The 22,102-nt window shown below is 39.4% G+C and overlaps 1 protein-coding gene across 1 annotated transcript in view; it reads right to left on the bottom strand.

The window, feature by feature from the left end:
* AFG1L (AFG1 like ATPase) overlaps window positions 1-22,102 on the bottom strand; it is a 1,902,723-nt gene that overhangs the window by 144,837 nt on the left and 1,735,784 nt on the right. The gene's annotated exons all lie outside the window — the stretch shown is intronic.

Genomic DNA, 22,102 nt, shown 5'->3' on the forward strand with positions numbered 1-22,102 from the left:
AACTGATACAAAGGAAAAGTTTAACAGAGTTGCACATTTTTTTTATCCTTATGCAAAGAAATGATAAATAAGCATGAGTAAGGCACCAGTTCAGATGTAAGCAAATCCTGAAAGGGTAGAAGTGCACAGCATCTGCTGTTAGTCAAAAGGGTGAGTCGCAGAGATTCTGAAATCACAGTTAAGGATGTCCATTGATAAATAGAATTTAAAAACGGTAGCTATACTTTAAGTTTCTCATTTTATTTTCCTGTGCTGCACTGCAATATGTGAAATACAATCTGAATTTCTGTCTCAAAATATACACAGCAAATGAAGGCTTACACTGGTCTAAGGCAAAGCAAGATTAGATTAATATTCCTCTATTTGTTCCCTTTCATGTGAAAACTCATAGTACAGAGTTCCAGAACCACTTTCAGCAAGAGTGATCTTGGAAGTAAATAAGCCTCTCAAAAGAACTTTGTATAGATTAATAAAATTATTTAATTTGAACAGTAGCAGGTGCCTGTTTCTAATCCAGCTACTAGATTTGCTAGTGTTGATGTTAAGGATGAGGAGACTGTTAAAGCTGAACCCCAGTTTGACTTCTCCATATAATATTTGTATGTTTTAACATGGTTCTTTGGAGCACAGGAATTGAGCCCTCACTACTACCCAGGTGACTGGCTTTCAATTAATGGCCCCAGCACTGAAGAGGCCTGGCAAGGAAGGACAGGAGTGAAGGGGTGTGCTCTCTGCCAGTGGGGGAAGGAGGATAGCACTCAGGGAACACTGGGCAGTGCAACTTGACAGTGGAACATTCTACAATGACCTCGTTTCTCTCACCATTCAGTTGAATTCTCATGGTTTGCTTACTGAGATTTTCCTTTTTTACTTTTTAGACTTCATTGACTGATGGTCTAACTACAGGGTGAGTGTAACTTGTTTCTCAACATTTAAAGAAGGTGGAAGGCACACATCATTGTTAAAATGACATTTAATTGGAACAGAACTGAAGTCTTTGGTGGAAGGGAAGACACCAGTAGATGTACTGCTTGTGTTTTATGCTTCATTGCTAACAATCTCTTTCCTACTTTTCACAAACTCCTTAAATATAATAGGAGCCAGTCCATATTTGTCTCCCTAATGTTTTGGGACAGATGAATTGCTGCATTGGTCAGACTACAGTATTTAATACAGTGTGTGTGCAAATACTTTGCAGAATGGGCTATCTTTTCCTGCATTTATATTGCTCCTGCTGGATTAGACACATTTATGTGATGCTGGATGAAAGGGAAAAATGCAATGATAGATGACAGTTTACATTATCTATATTTGCAAATTTGACCCCCATCTCATTCAGAATGGGTGAACATTCTCCTCCTTCTTTAGATAATACTGGCTATATATGACCATTCCTTCTAAAGTATTCTACCACTGGTCAAGAACTATTTTTTTCTTTTCCGATCAAAGATTACACTTCTCAGTCAGCATGGCCAGTTGCTTGCAGTGGCATATTTAGTCGTTCAGTGGATGAGATAATTTCATTTGACTATGGTTTTAGAATTGTTCCTCATAAAAGCAGGATTTTTCTGCCTTTGGTGTTATTTTCCATGTTCTAGTTTTTGTAAAGTGCAGAGAATGAAGGCAGTGCATCCTGACACATAGCAATGATGTGTTGAAGGCAAGTGCTGTAGCAAAACGTTCAGTGTTTAATAGCAAAAGTTCTGAATTTGGTTAAATGTGGATGCAGATATAGTATTTTTATAAAATTTACATTTAAATTTTTTACACTAAAAACCAAAGTGACTAAATCAACCTGTACCTTACAGATATACCCAGAGCATAAACTGAAACCTGGTGCATTGATATAAGAATAATAAACATGGTTTTAAGTTGTATCTAAAGATCAGAGTGTGAATCAACTAAATATGTTGGGTTGCATAATTTGTGAAATGCTTAAGTTAAAATGAACATACAGCAACATAAACATTTACAGATTCATTAAGAGTACCATTTCTCTGAATGCTACCAAAAACATGCAGAAGCTAGAATCATCATCATCTTCTTTCGGCTGTTCCCGTTAGGCGTCGCCACAGCAGATCACCTGTTTCCATTTCTTCCTGTCCTCTGCATCTTGCTCTGTCACACCAACCACCTGCATGTCCTCTCTCACCACATCCATAAACCTTATCTTAGGCCTTCCTCTTTTCCTGTTACGTGGTAGCTTCATCCTTAGCATCTTTTTCCCAATATACTCAGCATCCCTCCTCAGCACATGTCCAAACCAACGTAATCGTGCCTCTCTGGCTTTGTCTCCAAACCTTCCAACCTCGGCTGACCCTCTAATATACTTATTCCTAATCCTGTCCACCCTCATCACACCCAGTGCAAATCTTAACATCTTTAATTCTGCCACATCCAGCTCACACTCCTGCCTTTTTGTCAATGCCACTGTCTCCAACCCATATAACATAGCTGGTCTCACTACCCTCTTGTAGACCTTCCCTTTCACTCTTACAGGTACTCGTCTGTCACAAATCACTCCTGACACTCTTCTCCACCCACTCCATCCTGCCTGTACTCTCTTCTTCACCTCTCTTCCACACTCACTGTTACTCTGAACTATTGACCCCAAGTATTTAAACTCATCCACCTTCGCCACCTCTACTCCTTGCATCCTCACCACTCCTCTATCCTCCCTCTCATTCACACACATATATTCTGTCTTAGTCCTGCTGACCTTCATTCCTCTTCTCTCTAGAGCATATCTCCATCTCTCCAGGGTCTCCTCCACCTGTTCCCTACTCTCACTACAGATCACAATGTCATCTGCAAACATCATAGTCCACGGGGACGCCTGTCTGATCTCGTCTGTCAACCTGTCCATCACGACTGCAAATAAGAAAGGGCTCAGAGCTGATCCTTAATGTAACCCCATCTCCACCTTAAACACATCCGTCACTCCCATTGCAGACATCACCGTTGTCACACTACCCTCATACATATCCTGTACTACTCTTACATACTTTTCTGACACTCCTGACTTCCTCATACAATACCACAACTCCTCTCTAGGCACCCTGTCATGTCATATGTAGAAGCTAGAATACTAAGCAGAATAGCAAGCAACTCAGTTTGAAATGTCCAAACACCAGAAAAATTTAGTTAAGAAAATTGAAACTCTTAATCAGAAAACACAGTGATTGACTCAAGTCAGTATTTTACAGAAATGTACAGATTTGTTCACTGGAATAACTTTTTTTCTTTTTAATAGAAGAGTACAACATTAAAATAGTTCATGATTCAGTACCAGTAGTCCATATACCTAGAAGATAGCTGTAACAGAAACAAGAAAGCATGACCTTAAAAGAATGAAAAGTTTAGCTGTGATGGTGAAACAGTCATAACATAAAGAAGATGTTAACATTCTGCCCACTCTGGTGAAAACAGGCCAAGCTCAGTATCAGTACAGACATACAAGATTTGAATACAGTTTTCAAAAGACATTAACTGTTGATAACAGTTAAACAAGATGTCTAATATGCCTAGTCCAAAATACATGGCAGTACTAAATGCTAACCAGTGCTCCTTGCAGATCAGGATAGAGAAGGGATAGCTAAACGTTCTGTACATTCGTCAAAGTACTGAAGAGAAGACTTTCATACTAACCTATGGCATTTCATCCATACTAAAAGTGTTTCAAAAGCTACTGCCCACATTATTGAAGGTCTTGATGATGTGGTCAATATTATCAGTGACTCGCAGATATGGGGTCAAAAAAGTAAAGACATGCAGAAGAGTGATTAACCTACTAGACAGATTAAGATACTATAATCTGAAGTTAAACATAAGCAAACGCCAGGTCCATTTATCCATTTAGAATGATAAGGGTCATATATCAACCTTTAGAGGATCTGACTTAAGATGTAGTGACTGTAATAGTGCAGATTACCAAAACGAGAAGACAGTGAGGCTCTAATGAGACTTGTCAGAATCATATAGCAATTAGCAAAGATTGTACTAAATATTTCAGGCATAATGCCTCTGAGGAAGCTTTTAGAGTATGACACAGAATGGAAATGTTCACTAGAAAAAACAGAGTTTTAACATTAAAAAGGAATGTGTTACCTGATGCACCAAGTTTGAAATATTATGATGTTAATAATCCAGTTGTGTTGCAAGTCAATGCCAGTCAATTTAGAACTGGAGCAGTACTTATGCAAGTGAATACGCATAAGCAAGTGAATCAAGAACATTTAATGGTGCAGAGCCTTAAAAAGAAATGCAAGCCATTATATGTGGCTGTGAGAAGTTTTATGAGTACATATATGGAAGACGTGTATTTGCCAAAAATGACCATAAGCCCTTGCAAAGTATCTTCCAAAATAACTTGTATAAGGCATCTCTAAGACTACAAAGAAAGTTACTTAATCAACAGAAATATAACTTAACAGAGAAGTATAAACCAGTTAAGAGTTGTGTATAGCAGACATCTTAAGTACAGCCTATCTGAAGGAAAATACCAAACATTTGGTCCGCAAAATCCTAGTCATAATATTGGTCATTCTAAAGATACATGTGCCACAAGAAATAGCAAAGAAATTTAAGATGTTTCCACATGAAAACAGAGAAGTGCAACTCACCAAAAAGATTAGCAGTAGTATATAAGGACACATCAATATGCTACTCTAAAGGGATGACAAACTGTATACAAGGAGTGGTGCTCAAACCCAATAATATAACAGTACTGAATCAGGTTACAGAATCTTTGCTACCGAAAATATGTGAACCTCATCTGGAAACACTGAAGTGCAAGGAAGCAGCATGTGATATGATATAATGGAATGGAGTAAAAGGTCAGAATGAGGAAAGAAGTACAGAACTATGAAGTGTGCAGTATGTAACACAATCAGAATCTTTGAGGAAATATGACACCTCATGAGATACCTAACCTGCCAGGAAATAAAGATGGCAAACATGCTTCATTTCAAATATCATTATCTGATATGTATAAGCTATTATTCTTAATTTTATAATTTCTGAAAGAAGTTTAGCTTAAAGATACTACAAAGCAATTATGATTAATACATAACATAGCATATGTTTCAGACAAGGAACACCAGGCACATAATTTCTGAAAGAAGTTTAGCTTAAAGATACTACAAAGCAATTATGATTAATACATAACATAGCATATGTTTCAGACATGGAACACCAGGCACAATCATTACAGATAATGGTTCCTAATTTGCAAGTCAAGAATTTGAGAGAGATGTGAAAGACTGGGAATTCTAACACACTGATATTAGTCTGAAATATTATGTACAATGAGTCATGTGAAAAGAACAAGGCAGAGGAATAACTTAAACCTGAATCAAATAACTGTGACAGATAATGCAAGATGGCAGGACAAGCAGTAGTAAAGGGATCCAAGCTTATAGCCATAGCCTATATTGACAAACACATCCATTTTCTTATATAAATCCTCCTGGTATATATTCATTGAGCAGAAGTCAGGATCTGGATACGTCTTTCTGACTATGATTCCCTAGCCATCACTGGAATTGGAGAAGCATAGAGTCAGGCACAGGGAGTGAGGATCAGACTGACACTTTCCAAAATGGTGCATTAGGAGAGTTACAAAAAGCCTCAGGATTCAGAGGCTGCTTTAGAACAAGAGACCACAGCAGGAGAAAGTAAACTTGCTGATGCACATATGCAGCTATGAGAATTACTTTGGCTTTGTATAGTCTGGCCTTTTGAAGAAATGTGGAGATCAAGGAAGTGGATTAGAAACAGAGGAATCACAGGGCAATTTCTAAATAACTGCATCTTAGAGAAAGTGGAAAACAATATGATGAATTTAGTGTTGGTTGGGATCACTGAGAGCACAGCAAGATGTAACCCAGTTATGAAATAACTTCCATGCTACATAATGGTGAAAGTCCATTTGTTGGACCTCATTAAACACTGAGTGAGCCAGTATATCCTTAGAGATGGCTGGATATGGTTGGCTATCAGAAGGTGATTCCTGAACACAGCCTAGTCCCATATTCTCACATTATCCTGGTAGATGGGAGTAAAAATGCATTCCTACCTACCTGTTGATGCATCATAGAATGTACAAGGCAACTGGGCCATGTGGATGCTTACACCTTGACAATAATCACCCTTAGACCTTACCTCCTTTTCCAAGGAGCAATAGGTCAGTCATGCAGGGATGAATTTATGAATACCCATCCAACTGTCCAATTCCTTCTTAAAGGAAGACAGTGTGTCATATCGCTTGATCTGAACAGGAAATTTGTTTCAGAGAAGGGGTAGTCAATATGTGATAAACCTGTCTTTCCACTGTGATTTGTTTATTTGCTGTAGAAGATTCACATATCTATTTAGAATGTTTACAGGACTGTTTGCTTTATGGAGAAATAACATGTCTTGGGCTGCCAGATCACTAATGGCCAAGAAGGCAAGGCAGAGATTACTCCTAAGAAGTTTATAGGGCACAAAATAAAGTTACAAGGCCTCCAGCTTCTCTTAGTAGCTCAGGTCTTTAAAACCATGATATTTTTTTTCAGAAATCTTGGGGTTATCTCTAACTACTTCATATTTTTACTAAAATTCATCCTAAGGTGGGCATTGTATTCAATTATAGACCTGATCAGTGCAGAATATAGAAAGTAAGGACTTCTTTGGATCTACAGGCAATACACTTTTTAATCAGCTGTGCCAGATAGAAGGATTTCCTAACCACGATTTTAACATCATGATAAAAGAACAGGGAGTTATCTACCCATGTTCCAAAGGCTTTCACATTATCTTCATTTGGGAGAGCATTGTTTTCTATATTATCAGCTGGATGGAGGGTTTGATTATCAAATGCAGCAGTATTACATTTTTTTGTTTGTTTTTGCATTTAGTTTTAGCCCACGTTCTTGTTATAGACATGCTGTTGGCTTGAACAGCAAATGCACTATTGGGAAGAGAATCCTGAAAAGTCAGGAGGAGACTGCTCTTATTTCTAAAACATTTATATGAGGATGGCCAATGTTAATGACCATACTCCTTGAACTTATTTGGCCTTGAAAGTGCCCATCAGCCAATGGCAGAGATATACTTGGTGACTGCAACCATCAGAGTAGACACTTGCATGTGCCTACCCACAGAAACATTAGACTCATGCAACATCAAGTGATATGTTACTTCTATTTCTTAAAAACATTTACTGGAAAGGTTATGAGATCTGAAAGCCTACACCACTGTACCTGTAGGGTCAACTGATATAGTCTCAAATGAACCAGGTAAAATGCGTTCACCATAAGTCTAAACATAAGACAAAGAGCACACCAAACCAGATTGGCTCTAGGGCATCTGAAAGCATTATTTTGCAGTGAAATCCTGTCTACAGGTAAAAAGGCCCGGAAAGATAGTTTCCAGAGTGCACCCAATAAATGTTAAGTATCTGAGTAGGTATCAAGTGAGACTTTGCAGCAATGTTCACTATAATTCCCATAGACTGCAACAATGCTAGAAGAGCCTCTCATTGATATTATCCTGTCTACTACATGGTTAGATAGGAACTAATCAGCCAAATACAGAAACACCCTGACACCTTGCAGCCAGTGGTTCACTGCAACAGTGGACCTACAATTTGTGAATATCTGGAGAATGTGATCAGCCTAAATAGCAAAGTCTGCAACTGGTAGTAACTGGATCTTGCTTACAAGTGCTTAAGTGTACTGGACTGCAGTGGAATTTTAATGTGAATAGAGCATCCTGGAGGCCCAAAGAGCACATGCAGTCTCCAGAGAGACACAAGGAAGGACTAGTTGAAGTGTGGCTAAGCAAAAGGGCACATTGATACTGTGCTATTCTGTGCCACTCAGCCCATGAACTGACTTGAGGAACTTTGTTTTCTTTGGCACTAAAAAGAATTGTGAGTAAAAGCCTTGCCCTTTCTGGTCAGATAAGACTTCTAAATGGCTCACTTCTGAAAGAAACTTAGCATCCCTTTTCTTGCTGATGGTGTGGTATGATATGGAACAAGAAGAGTGTCACAGCAAGCAACTGTGACTTGAGGAGCAAAAGAAATGGAATTGTGTAGCCTCTGGATATGACTGTCTTCACCACTTATCTTGTGTGATGGAAGTGACCGCTCCCCCAATTTCTTTCAGAGCTGGACACCTTAGTAAGATCTTAAGCAGCAGACGGTTGCCCCTGGAAGAGGGACAGTGGACTCCTGAATGAAATGCAGACTGCTTTTGCTGCCCTCAAGCATAGAGCCATTCTAGAAATCCCTGTGGCCATGTCAACATTTTCTAAAGTCTCGTATTCTTCTGAGTTGACCATGTTGAAATCATAGCTGCCATAGGCTCCACAGCCTCCATGAAAATCAGTACTGTGGGGCTTAAGATTTATTCTCAATTTTAAGAGTCTTCTCCTCCTATTTTTTTTTTTTTTTGATTTACCAAAAGGAATGTCCCACCAAAAAGTGCAAGTTGCATCCTTTTTTGATGCAGCCATTATGACAATGGAGCCAACATGAGGAGTCTAGGACCAGCATTCCTGATCCTTAGAAGTACAGAAGACATTATCTGGCTTCTTTGGGATGAATGTCAGTAAATCAGGTTCTGCCATGCAAACTAGATCACTGGTCTAACTATCTTGTTAACTGGGGGATCATCCAGAATTAACATATGTGACAACAGAAGGCCTCTGGAAGACTCACTTGGCAGAGGGAGGTCAGAGGGCCATCCCATCTTTATTCTGATCATTTCTAAAATTTCTCAAACTTTGGTGCCATCTGGTGGAGATGGGGAAGTTAACTTCCTTGCCCTCATCAATGTCCAGGCTGGGGCCTCTTCCTGAGAAGAGTCTAAATGCCTCTTCTTGCAACTGACCTTCTTATCAACACTTTGAGGTGAATGGTCTGAAGAACAAGAAGATTGTTCTTAACTGGAGCTAACAGAAGCATCTTGCTGCGGCCAACTGATCATCCTGTTCTGCACAAGAGAAGGCACAAGGCTGATGCAGCAAAAGTATTTTGATTTCAAACCAAAACAGAAATAAATGCAAGGCTTTGATGAGACAAATACAGGGTAGTCTGCATCATTTGGATGGGGATGGAATTTGGCACCATATCCTAGAATGATGGAAGTGCACTGATCAGCCAAGGTTGAATCAAACCCAAGCAGGAACAGTGTTCAGTGAAAAGGAGTTCAGTCCTGATCCAGAGATGCAATCCCAACCAATGAAGCACCTGCACCATTTATCCTTGAGGTTTACACTGGTATTATCTGTGACAACAGTCAAAAGGCTTACCTTGGTGATTTTACAGTCAGCCATAAAGATGTTATGGCAGAAGCATATGCAGAAGAACTGGCCCCTAGTACCAAGGCCAAAAGACCCCAATATCAAAAGCGTCAGTGCTGAAAGCCCTGATGATGCTGGGGTTGATGTCAAAGGCTGTGGCCCGGGCATTGACACTATACCCAATATCATAGATCCTATGGATGTTGAAACCAACTGCTGCAGGTCAAACAATGTTATCAACAGCACAGAAACTAAAGAAATGCTAAGTATGAAGAACAAAAAAAAAATGGGCAGCAACATCAGGCAAGGAAGAATGTACTCTAACCCAGGGGAGGCAAGTGGTACTGGACTGCTGTACTGTAGACCTCTCAAATGTAAGTAAAAGAAAGACAAATAATGTTTTGCATTCTTTTCTTTCTTTTTTTCCTTAAATAGTTGACTTTCCTGAGTTCTGATTTCTTTAAAAAATGTCAACTGACTTGGTTGGGCTATCTTAGAAACAGATCACTCTTTACATGTGCAAGTGCATCCTGAATAAGGTGATTATGCCTCACTACAGGTTCTCCTGCCATTTGCCGGGGAGGAGACAGGAATAATTGTTCCTCTGGTGTCTGCTTTGGCTATAAGAAGCTGCACTAAGCAACCATTCTGACTGGCTCAGGTTGCATCGGGTGACTTCTGCCTGAGCCAGCTGGTTTCATCTGTGAAAGAATACAGAGCGAATTGCAAACCAGACTGCAAGCACAAGACAATAGTTTACTGTGCTCAATATTTACACACACACATACACACACGCGCACACAGACACACACACACACACACACATATATATATATATATATATATATTCACCAAATTGCAGACAGTCAATAAAGTGGCTGTAATTGTTGGCTGTGTGTGTGTATGCGCACATGTGAATGTGTAGGGGGATTGTATTGGGTCACTCCATGTTTCTGATAGCAGTGAGCTGAAGTGCATTAAATATATAAATCATGTATATTACAATCATTCATTTGATCACAGTCAGATCAGAGCTCTAGCTAGCAATTCAGGTGTCCTGTCTCATTCCCCACTATGGATTCCCATCAACTTTATAAGGTCAGGATCATAAAAACGTGTGTGTGTGTGTGTGTGTGTGTGTGTGTGTGTGTGTGTGTGTGTGTGTGTATATATATATATATATATATATATATATACACACACACACACACACACACACACACACACACACAGAGAGAGAGAGAGAGAGAGAGAGAGAGAGAGAGAGGCCCTCTCATACTGAAAGATAAAAATAAACTGTTGTCTTCTTTTCTTTTTAAACTATAGTACACAGTTTCTACAGTTTATACCACACATGAAGTGCTAAAGAACTTCAGTCCTGACTGCAAATGCAATACTAGCATTTATTTCTGAAAGCTGGTAATACACTAAAGGCTGATCTTACCCTTAACATTTTGTACATGCTATGCCTCTGAGTCACATATCCAAGATATACACAGTCAATAAAAAGGGTGTAACTGATGGATACGTGTGTGTGTGTGTCTGTGTGGTTGTGTGCGTGTGTAGGTAGCTGAATTAAACTGTGGCCATATATTACAATTAGACAAAGTGTGCACAGTCAGAAATGTGGTTACAACTGCTGGGTGTGGGAGCTAATGGGAATCAAAAACAATGACCAACTGTCATTGTTATTTGCTCAAGTTAAATAATCATTACTCCAGCTTAGTATGACTGATATTTATTTCTGTGAAGTAAGTTAGACTACATTATTACTGCTACCATTTGTGTGAAATGAAGTTGAAATACATTACTGTGGCCATTATTTTATCACATCAGACATCGAAGATGCATACAGTCAACTAATTATATCTACTGGGTACAGGAGCTGTCTATGGATGAAGCTAAACAGTCATTCATCTGGCTTTGTATAAACAATGCATGCATATATATGAGGTAAGAAAGAATCATTTACTGTAGCTATACAGTTTGGGTGAAACAAAGTTGAAATACATAACTGTGATAATTATTCTGCCACAGTCTGAGATCGCACAGACAGCAAAGTAACTGTACCTCCAGGGTATGGGGGCTACATGTAGATAGAAATGACTGATGCTGCTCACATGAACAAGTTAAGCAGTCATTAACTTGTCTTCGTAGAACTAGCGTGCATTTATGTGAAGCAAGCTGGAATACTTTACTGTGGCCATTTTTTTAAAAAAACACAACCAGTCAACAAATTAGTTATATTTGATGAGCACAGGTGCTGTATGAAGATGAAATGTTTGTGTGGGGGTTGTTGCAGTGCTGGTCATAATTTATTTCACTTTCCATCACTGTGAAACATTATTATTGCACAGAATAAGTTGCTATCTTTGATGGTCTGGACAGAATGTGTGACAGCAACAAATCTTTGGCACAGTGTGTACCATTGCAATTTCACAGTTTGAGTCTCTCGTTGAGATGGGTTCTTGCCTGTGATTCTTTCTTTGTAGAGCCAGTATGCTCTCCCTGTCTCTGTGTGGGATTTATCCAGGTGCTCTACTTTCCTTCAACACAAACACAGACATGATGTAGGTAAACTAGCACTCCTCCAATTTGCCCAGATGGTGTGGAGATTTTAAACTTTTGAGAAGAGTGACTTTATTTGAGTTACTGGAGATGTCAAAGATCTGGAGGTCAGCCTTATGAAATATTTTGGGCTTAAGGCTGTAAAAAAGATTTGAATCACCAACTGAGGGAGTGCAGCTTTACTGTGACACAATTATTTTCTTTTTCATATGTAATTGTTTCTTCAAAAAGAATATTGTAATTGGGATGTCTTTTACCCCTTCCTATACAAACCTCATTATGGAATTTATGGAGAAAGAATTTGTTTATATAAATTGCCCAAATTTAGAGGGATGTCCTTAGCCTGGGCTCAATAATTTAATCTGTTCCACCTAAAACTGGACATTTTTGAGAAAATGCAGTCGATTGCTGATGATCACTACAATTGCAGACTTTTTATACTTCACAAAAAAGTACAGTTATGTAAGTAAACAAAGTAAAAGTAGATGTTTGACTAGATCACTCTTGCAGTAGTATAAGCTACATGGGGTATATACTGCCAAGAATCAGACATCTGGCTAGTATCCAAACCTTAGGCTGGAGGCACAAGATCATGCTAGTTTAAAAGTAGATATACAGGTGCCATAATCTAAAGCTTTCTTGCTCTAAGGGAAGGGAGGATAGAACCCCAAATACCATGTTATGTTCTAGGAGAAAGGAAAAAGACAGGGATTAGTGGAACCTTACCCTGGCAGACATATGTATAAAAATAAGCCCTAATAATAAAACGTGCAACAGAAGGACCAGAATTTTTTTTGGGGGTGTGTGTTATTACTGCAACAATGATCTTTGAACACTGTTATGGCAAGTTTATTTACACAACTGTCTTGTGTTCATTATTGATTACAGTTACAATAAATAAGCTATATGGGACAATTACTAAAGCTTAGGCAGTCAGCAAGAAAGGCCATAATCTAAGAGCCCTTGGAGAAAAGTCCTGGTCTTGATCTGGAGAATAAATCCTTAATGGGACTGTGTACAGATGACTAAGTTGCTGCCTCTAGAATACTTCTAGATTCCATCCTTTTTGCACACACTGACTTGAGATGCCACTGGAGTTTTCTCATATGGAGCCTGGCCAGAAGCAGCATGGGAATGGTAGAAGCCATAAACTCGAGGTCCCTTTGATGGGTTCTGATGAACTCCACTGTTAAGGGATGAAAGTGCTTGACCATTCTCGTTTTATTGTTTTAATAAAGTGTATATTGTGGTATTACTACATCGTGTCTTCTGGTATACTGGTTTGGAATATATCAAGCAGGACCTTATTGGGATTTGCACCATAATGTTGGCCTTTTGATTTATTAGTTGTGTGTTTTGCCCTCGGTGATACACGCTGGTTTTAGTTGTAGTCCCTAGCTGTGACTGAATCTAGAGGAAGATGAGACTGGAAAAAGGTACTCAGAGCAACGGCCTTGGGAACAGGCAGAAATGCCAGCATAGGGATGGTCTGGATCCTGCAACTAAGGAAAACACGATCCTGAGAAGGAGTCGAGACTGCTTTTTGAAAGTATATGAACTCCCGACTCTGCAACACTGAGCTAGTAATGATCCTGAAGCACAGCCTTGGGGACAAGATCTGAATGAGCTGATCGTCTAGCTAAGGAAAAATATAAAACCATTCTCTCATCCCGCAAAACCCAATGACAGGAGCAAGGCATTTAGTGAACACCCTTGTGGTAGTAGAGAAGCCAAAGGGCAAAGCAGAGAACTGAAAATGCAAGGAAGAAATAGAAAAAATGCAAAAAAATTCCTGAAATAGGAATGGATGGGGATATATGTATCCTTGAGATCCAAAAAGACCAGAAAGGCCTGAGGAAGAAGAAGAGGAAATAAAGTTTGAAGAGACAACACCCAAAAGGAGAGGACTTTGACAAAGGTGTTGAGCTGAGAAAGTCCAGACTTGGTCTCCAGGTGCCCTTCCTGGGAGCCAGAAACATTCTAGAATAAAAACTCCTCCCTTCCCACAGCATGAATGGTGCCCCTGGGTCAAAAAAGAATGAAATGCCTCTGGGAAGACAGGAAACTATTCTCAAGGAGGTTGAGGGAGGAACAGATGTCCAAACCAAGAAATATCCTTAGTGGATAATAGACAGAACCTAAGAGTCTGTTGTGATCCTTAACCAGTCTGGAAGGGATAAGGGAACCTAGCCAAAGGAAAAGGGAAGCAAACTATCAAATTGAACCTAGCTTGTCCTGAAAAGGTGGTTTCTGAGAAATAGGAGTATGTGTAGATTTAGCAGGAGGTACACATCTAGTACCCTTTTTACCCTTGAGTAAAGGGGAGAATGTCTATAAGCAAAACGAGATTTGGAAGGGTAATTCACGTGAAACTCCTGGATAGGAGAAATAAAAATGCATTTCAACTCGTGCAAGACTTTGCCTTATCCTGAACACATTTAAAACGGTCAGCAGTAGGAGAACCAAAAAGATTTTTATTATCCAAAGAAGCCGTCAATAATTTGGTCTTAATGTCATCAGGTAAAGCCTGAAAATGAAGCCAAGAGTGCTGCCTCAAAATCAAATGCAGCAGACCTGGAAGAAGCATCGGCTGCATCATTACTGCATTTAACAGACTGGCGGAAAACTTGAAAGGGAGAACCCAAAATGGAAAGGGCTGAAGCTTTCCCCTCAAAATCAGGAAGGTCAGAAATCAGCTGAGAAACTTGAGAAAGGAGGATTAGAACATACCTGCCCATACAAGTCTAATAATTAACAGCCCTAAAAGACAGTGGCAGCAATAAAGACCTTTTTGACCAGCTTCTCCATGGTCCTACCATCCTTATCTGAAGGAAGCAAGTTTGTAGAGGAAAGCAGACTGGAAGGTTTGTCAGAGGAGAGGAGAGAGACACCACAGAAAGATCAGCATAAGGGCATTTATACAGAAATTTACAACCATCAGGCACCTTGTAAAACCTGTCAGGTTTCTTAGGAGCTGGGGGCTAAGAATCGGGGGCTACAGATGTTGCTGAAAAAGTATCCAGGTGGGAAGCCAGAACTGAAGGAACAGCAGAGGGCTTGGGAGACTCCATCTGCAGAAGCTCATAACATCTCTTCTGATACCACTTAAAGACTTCCATCATATGGAAAATAGTGTTTCTAAAGAAGAGTTCCTCTAAAGGGGAATCTGGACTAATAGAATCCCTTTCTAGACCCTAGTCCAAGAGGGATGGGATCTGAGAAGAGTAGGCTAATGACTCTTCCCTCGACTTCTGATCTTCATCACAGGAATTCTGCTCCCTAGGTCTCTTAAGAGGAGTAGAAGACCAGAGAGGGACAGGCAAAGAGACCCCTTGAGGAGGCTTTAAAGGCATTAAAGAATTATACAACCCCTGAGTAAAATACTGCCATTCTCATTGGGGATCCTTAAGTGCAGGGGAAAATTGCTTGATTTTCTGCACACAAAACCCTGGTAGGGTCAAGTCCCTTGCTGACACATTAATATGCGTAGTAGGGATCTTCTTCCTCACTAAAACTTGTGGAATTCCCCTCAGTCCATTATATATAATCAGCCATGGTTTCCCCTTCACTGTCTGGAGCAGGCAATTGGGAAGCCTCCCAGAATGTGTGAGCAGTCGGATCCATGCTGGCCTCCAACAGGGTTGTGGCAGAGGAATCAGAGGTAATGAATGACCTGATGATCCTCTGGGCTTTCACTAGCCTCAAGAGAAACATCTGGGGGAGGCTGGATGGCAGCTGTATCAGACCCAAATTATTTGGCCTTTTCTTGGCTGATGGCTGACCCTCAGGATGGGAAGACTCCACCATAGCACCCTGAGCCAACAGCTTAGATGTTGGTTTTCAAAGTAAACAGACAAGGAGGAAAGGTAACTATGTAGGTTCTTGGGGACAAATGCTTGGCAGATAGAACACTGTGTATGGTCATGGGAAGCACCCAGACAGAAGATACTGGTCATGATGATCTCTGTGGGGAATCTGCCTCCCACACTTCCTTTTCCTGGATGACATGAAACCAACAACACTAAAAGTATAAGAGAAAGATAAGGAAGAATCCCAATGGGGCACTTATTCGAAAAATGGCTTAGTAACTTGCACAGAAGAAAGGTGTTCGAACTTGATGTTCAATGACAGTGTTTGGTGGCAGAGGAGTTCTGAAGTGAGTGCATCCATGCCTCACCTTTATTCCCTACATCTTGCAACGGGAGCATACTTGTGATGTACAGCATCTGTAGATACTTTGGTACATTGGCCGGACATTTGGGCTATCCTTGGTAGGAGATCCCTTACATTTGGAATACTGCAGCAGTGATATGGAAGGAAATCACTAGTTATAAGACAAAAGGGGGAAAGTCATAAAGGAACAATTTTGTTCATGGGAAAGAGAGGGCATCTATCTTCTAGGCATTTCTACAATAGTCTTGGAGCAGACTTTTTTCAACTATCTGTTGTGAATGGAGATAACATATCTATTTGAAGAGTTCCCCACAGGTGGACAACATTCCTGAAACACCCTGCAAGTAACTTAAATTCATGGGGATCTGTTCTGGTTTTGCTCCAAGTGTCTGCCATGATATTCTGCTCTGAGAGAATTTAACTAGCCTGGAGGGATAGATTATGCTGTACTGAAATTTCTCAGGCTATCATGGCTAGTCTGCATAAGGGGTACAAGCTGGTTCTCCCTTGTTTATGAGTCAGATGACAAGTGGCGCTGTCTGTGATTACCATCTGAAGCCAAGGAGTCCACAAATGGTTCAGGGATTTGAGGACATCTACTAATGCCATAATTTCTTTGATGTTTATGTATTTTCTTTTGAACTAATGGTCCCAAATTCCTTGTACCTTGAGTCCTTTGGATATATCCCCGTTCCCAGCCAAGTCTGAGGTATCTGCCATTAAAGACTGGGTAGGGGTTGCTGGGGGAGACTGGATGAACTGGATTTAGGCTCAACTGACCTACTCACCACTGAAGTTATTTTCTAATAAAATTCAACACAGGAATTTGGAAAGACGGGGTGCTGATGCTAGATTCATACAGATTTGAGAAACCACTACATTTTTCGCATGTGTAATCTGGCAAGAGTAATCATAGAATTACAGAGGCTATATTTCCCATTTTCCTGTGGAATTCCCTTCTGGTAAAAGAGACTGAAAAGAAAACTGAAGGAAATGTTTTTGATAAAAGATAACTTTTTCCTGAGGTACGATTACCATCAGGTGACTAACAGGCAATCTATAAAGGTTATGCTGTGGGAAGGAATAAGAGTTTTTCCAAGCTGAGCTGAAAACCTAAGATGTGAACTAGATTTATAACAAAGTGTGGAGACTCCAGACAGATTAGAAGAAAGTCTGCAAAAATAAGGCAATCATCTGAGTAATTAAAAATATGGATGTCTTGTAGTCTGCAAAAGACAATCATTGATGCTAGACACATTTGGTGGGTAAAGAAGAGAAGTGAACATGTAAACCACAAACAAAAAAAATAATAAAAAGTGCTTGAAGTTTCTCTGAATGGGTATACAGTGGTCGGCATCTTTTACATTTAACGTTACTAAAAAACACTGACGATGGATTAAACGTAAGAGAGATTGCAGCCTAACCATTTTGAACTTTGGAACCTTTACTTTGAGATTAACAAGAGACATACACAAAACAAGACTCCAGGTTCCTATTTTAGGTACCAAAAATATCCTTGAATAGAATCCCTTTCCTTTTTGATTTTTCTGGTACAGGTTCTATTACTCCTTGGGAAAGCATGTGAACAATATTGGGAGCAAACAGGTGGGTTTGGTTTTGAGGATAGGATGGAATGCCTTGGATTGGGGGAAGAGAATTCCATCGCCATCTGTACCCATTTTAAATGATTCCAAATACCAAAGAATTTGTTGTAACCTGGTGCTACAAAGAAAGATATAGAGAGATATTTTTTGAAAGGTTAAGAGGACTATCAAAGTGGGAAGAAAATAGAGAAGGCAGCCATGCCTTCCTATTATGTCTGTTTGAATTTTCTATAACACAGGACTAGAACTAGAGAGAAATTCCTGTTATATTTTGGTAAAGGGAACTGAAAATAATTGTTTTACACCTTGAGTCAGTCTGCCCTTTTTAGCAAACATCTTAGAACATCCACAGAAGAACTGCCAAATTGAATGCCTTTATCCAGAGGAGTATTAAGGATTTCAGATTTTACATCTTCAGATACATTTCGGGAGCTTAACCACGCAAACTTATGCATGACACATCCAGCTGCTGCAACTGTAGACACTGCATCAGCAGTATCATAACAGCACCTCAAGGAGTGCATGATAACATGACTGACCGAAGAGAGCAGAGACAGCAAAGACGATTTAGACTCAGAAGGTAAATCAGCAATAGCCTTTTCATGTCAGTAAAAGCTGCCAAATGAAATGAGGCTGACAGTTGAAAGTTTAAATGCTATGGTTTTAGAAGTTGTAAATCATACTGCTAGTTGTTTTAGATGCAAAAATTTCTGAAGGGTCAGCTCTGAGGTTACAGAAAAGGTACCTATGAGACGAAGGAACTGTGTACAGTTTTTGATTTCCCAGGAGCAGAAGGCTGACTATCCTGGGAAGTATTAGTTGCATTAAAAGCACCCTCAAGTGCTGCAGTAACTGGGGGTATAGCCACTGGTTTTGGGGTCTGTACCTACAAATGGTTATAGTACCTCTGTTGAATTTCAGAGATCTCCTTATGCTCTCCCTTAAACAAATCCTTCATTCTTGTAATGTAGAGAAGTCTAAGCTAACTTCCTTTATATCAAAATCGGACTCTGAATCAGAAGGAGTTGTCTTCCTTTCTGAATACATCTTGGCTGAAGAAAGAGAATGAAATAATTGAAATGCTTTGAATAATCCTTTAGCAAGAGAGAACCATTCCTTTTTGTTTCCTTGGAAGTCGAGGTAGAGGGAATGGACAGGTGTTTCAGCTTCTGAGATTTTTTCCTAGAAGTTACAGAAGAAGGCAACCACTTAGATGTACAGTTCTCTCTCAGGATGCTGGGCACCTCATCCAAAACAAGTATCTGCTGGATGTCTGCCTCCCCTTTCAAAATTATTGAGCACAGTTCTACCTTGTTCATCTTGAACATTGTCTGGCCCTTAAGCATGTACTAGACTCTTGACCCTTAGTGTCTTCCCAAACGAGCAACATCAGAGGGGTCAGAAGAAGCAAATGAATGGTCAGAGCATGCTGACATGGCCTAAGCAGAGTCACCCTTCAAGGGCTGGGAAAAAGAACATGTCAAAGACTGCATTGAAGAACCCTCTCTAACAACTTTTCTTTTCTTGATGACTGAAGCGGGGGACATCCGAGGTACTGGCATAAGACTCTGCAGCAGGTCTCATAAGGACTTTGAGCTGTTGGTTCTCGACAAAGAGCTTAAGGGAAATAAGCTAGCTCCTATGGGTTTTAGGCTTGAACAATAAACAAACAGGGCGCAACCAAATGCAATTTGCCTCACCTAAACAGAAAAGTCAGGCTGTGTAGGAGTCTCTATAGTGTATTAGACATCCACATAAGCAATTCCACTCAGATGCAAGCCAAAAATAATAATACTTTTTTCCAGAAAAAGTGAAGGAAAGTCTCCAACAGGGCACTTATCTGCCCAATTTCTTGGTACTTAGCCTATCTCAGAATTGCTGAAGATGCAGTGAAGAACAAACCTTCCTGGTACTTCTAAATTTTGGTGTGCATACATCTACTTTTATACAGGCAAGTTCTCATGCCTGCCCTAGATGTACAGGTGTGTACAAGGAGCTCTAAGGCTTTGGATACTAGTCAGACATCTGTTCTTTGGCAGGATGCATCCTTTATAGCTTAGGCTACTGCAAGTGAGCCAACAACTAACATAACATGTTAATTCACATACTAATAATTATTTGAATTAAATATACTAGTATTTAAAAATACAAGGAAAAAATCTAAAAAGTTGAAGCACCTCTTCAGTCCCTCCGCCACAACTTCCAAGGAAGCAATTTGTCCCTAATTCTAGAGGTAAAGGGTTAAGAGCTATTTTAAACTGTAAGGATTTAAATATGCAAAATGTAGTATCACTTTATTGATGGCATCCTAATGGCATGGAGGGTGATAGAGACTGACAAAATTAGAAAATTTTCTTTTGGAATGGAATTATAACCCTATGCTTTGTAGCTTTTGTGGGCTAAATCAAGGGAAAGTATTACATTCTTTGGCCCATAACTACATGGAAGGGTCAGGTCTATTTGATGGAAATGAAACATTCATAATAACTACATCTGTTAATACTATTTTGTTTGGTAATAGTTGTTATCCAAAATATTTCTTAAATTCAACATTTATGGTGGACTGTCCTTTGTTTCCTGCAATTTCTCAGAAATTACCTTCTCATGTTATAATAAAAACAGTGATTATCAAGACATATATGTACTATTGTGGGGAGTTTCTGATTTGACCATTCCCCAGTATTGTGCAATCTTTGCCATTAGCACATGTGTTGAGTGACAGGTTTGAGCAGTTAGGATTGCTGAAATCATTCTCAAGTGTTTGGCTTTCAATATCACATATTGGAAGTCCAATGTTGTGAACTTTTCTCTATGAAAAAGAACTCCTCTTGGGGTTTTTTTTTTTGAGAAGCATGCAAAATTTACCAGTAGGCATAGAAGGTAAAAATTCCAGGAGAAAAATTTAATAGTACAGATTTTCAATTTCTCAGGTGTTCCCTTAACCTAAGGCTAAAAGACTACTACAGTGGTACTTTAGTTGCATTAAAAACAAACTACTGAAAAAAAACACAATGATGCATTAAAAATAAACGATTGACGGAAAACACAATGATGCAGGTCTTCTTGTTAGACAATTGTAGATTCTTTATTTCAAGTGATGAGTACTTTAATCCTAGAAGACAGCCTTTAGGTTACAAGTTTCAAAGTTTTCATACATTCTTTCAAACAATGAAAATAGACCAATACAAAAGGAAACTGAACAATGGGGACTGCATCTGGTTAAGGACAGTGGGACTGGTCAAGAGATGCAGTGATATTTAGCATAAAAGAACGTACTGGCTGAAAAACAACAAGACACTATTAGAGAACTGAGGGAATGAGTTGGTCAATAGTGATATGAAGGAGTGGCAGGTGACTGACTAGTGAGCACTTTAAGTAGAAAAACCCTCTATACTTCAGTACCCACTAAAGTAAGGATAAAGTGGCATTTCTGGATATTATATCTTCATGAAAGGGACTACCACCTTACTGGCTAACAATCTGTACAGAAAGCCAGCATGGGTTAGCTACTTGCTACTGGCATGCACCTCACATTACTAAACAAAATGTGATAAAATCTCAAGCAATGAGAATTGCAACAGTGTCAGGAGAAGTGCATCAGTTTCTCAAGTTCACTGACAACCGTCCAGAAGACAGATTGTATCAAATGTGGGTATTAGCAGCACTTAATCCAGGGCTTACTAAACCCCATCATACCATTCAAGAAAACAGTGCTGGTCCCTTCCCAGGCCCAAACTTAAAGAAATGTTGCAGCTTACTATATAAGCATGAAGCAAGGAGAAACCCAAAGAATTACATTATAGTCGATGTTCTGCAACTTGGCTATAACATAATTTGATCAACTGTACAACCAATGATTTTAACAGACACAAAAAAGATTTAAGTAACTTACAATAAAACAAACTATATATACATACACAAATATCACTGAATATATTACATCTATCTATAACAAAATTGGGTGTAGAATTGTATGTGCTGTGGTGTTAAAGGAGTGTAGGGTTAAGGGGATATGCGTCACAAAGCATTACCACTAACTTCTGCTTGCTGTAAAGATTTTGGGCTATAAACATCAAAGTAGCCTCTGTCTTATTATTCAGTCATTTACTCAGCCACCATGACAATTTTATATCTAAATAAAATACGTTTCTATAATACACTGTTCTCTTCTGTACACTGAACTACCCACAATACTCCACAGTGCATGCTTCTGTCTTTGTATACAGTTCAAAGTGTAGCTATGCACACATGCATTTGTAGGGTGAATAAAGCTCAACATCCACTAAGTATTTTGTGCACAACTGATACAGAAGGAGGTTGGTGTTGATGTGCTGTTTACTTCATAGAGCATTATGGCTTACCCAAGCTGCTAGTACACCACTGTACAGTATGGTAAACAGTACTGCTGTGGGCCCTTAACAATAAAAATGTCACTACATACAAATTCACGGGAAACTGGGCTATTC

Source organism: Protopterus annectens, chromosome 1.part0, assembly GCF_019279795.1.
Source record: "Protopterus annectens isolate FY-2018-M chromosome 1.part0, PAN1.0, whole genome shotgun sequence".
Taxonomy (NCBI): domain Eukaryota; kingdom Metazoa; phylum Chordata; order Ceratodontiformes; family Protopteridae; genus Protopterus; species Protopterus annectens.